Raw genomic sequence first — 1257 nt, 5'->3', positions numbered from 1 at the left:
TGTATGTACATGCCCTCCCTGCTTTTATAGACTAAACCTACTTTAAGGAGCTGTACCTGCTCACCAACTGCAGTCTGTACCCAAAAATAAGAGGAATGTTTGGGGCACACAACATACAGAGCAGGCTCGAATGCATGTGGCTTGGATAGTTGCTACCCGTCAAGGCCCAGTGTGTCATCTGAAGAACAGATTCCGTCTGGCATGAATGTGTTAATAATAATGATAATGGAATTGGTGAAGAAATATAGCAAGCTTTCGAGAAACTCTGTACCTTTATATTATCAATTTTACAGAATTTGTTGTTATTTTTTATGTATTTTGACTTTAAATTATTTGAATTTTTTGTTAGAAAATTCATCTGCACACATTTCTGTAATTTATTCATCGCATGTTTCTTTTTAATTGTAGGATTCATTCAGCTGCGGAGGGAATCACCCATTCCACTTTCCAAGCCAGGAAGTCCAATTCAGTCTCTCTGTCTAAACGAGAAGAAATCAAGAAGGATATGGAAAGGAAGATAAAGGGTAATGATAGCTTTGTTGTTTTTTATTGTTTTGTTATGTATACCTGCCTATGTGTATGAGTTTGCATTTATATGAGTGTACATTTTTGCAAAAAACTTTTTCCCAAGTGAAAGAGGAATGATAGCAAAATTATTTTAGCTACAGATGCGTGATGATGATGGACTAGGGGCCAAGAGACCACGTTTGGACTCTCCGAGTGCCTTCAAATCCCACACTCCATCTCCAACACCCTCACTTAAATCAGAGAGTTCATCCCGGAGCCGCAAATCAGACGAGAGTGAACGGATATGATATGAATGACATCGCTATGGAAAATAATGGATGGCATCAACTGCACTGTTTGCAAGTAAGTGAAATATGTAAAAATATGCAGCTTAGAGGTTTTCCTGTATATTTTAATGGAAGTCAGTTGGGTAAAGCGCTGAAGGTGTTTAGATGTATACTTCCTCAAACCCACCTGATTTCATACGCTAGCATCTAATCCAAGATCCATATTTATCCTAAACTAATATCATTCTCTTATCTCCACAGGAGCTTGAGGGACCCACGCAATCGCCTTGTGGAAGCCAGGAATGCCACTCTCTGTACCACCAGAGGCCACAAGCCTCCCGTCACAGACCAAAATGTTAATGATCCCCGCCTGTGGTATTTGCCAAATGTGCCAAATCCTTGAAAAAAAAAAAATTTTTTTCCACGGTGATTTGTTTTAACTTAATTTTCGTTTAGATGGTAA

General features: G+C 38.8%; 1 pseudogene; it reads left to right on the top strand.

Moving 5' to 3' along the window:
* The window catches only part of LOC119593595, a 7083-nt pseudogene that overhangs the window by 4013 nt on the left and 1813 nt on the right, over window positions 1-1257 (top strand).

The sequence above is a fragment of the Penaeus monodon genome, chromosome 32 (genome assembly GCF_015228065.2).
Source record: "Penaeus monodon isolate SGIC_2016 chromosome 32, NSTDA_Pmon_1, whole genome shotgun sequence".
Classification (NCBI taxonomy): Eukaryota; Metazoa; Arthropoda; class Malacostraca; order Decapoda; family Penaeidae; genus Penaeus; species Penaeus monodon.
This window is presented reverse-complemented; position numbering and strand designations above follow the sequence as displayed.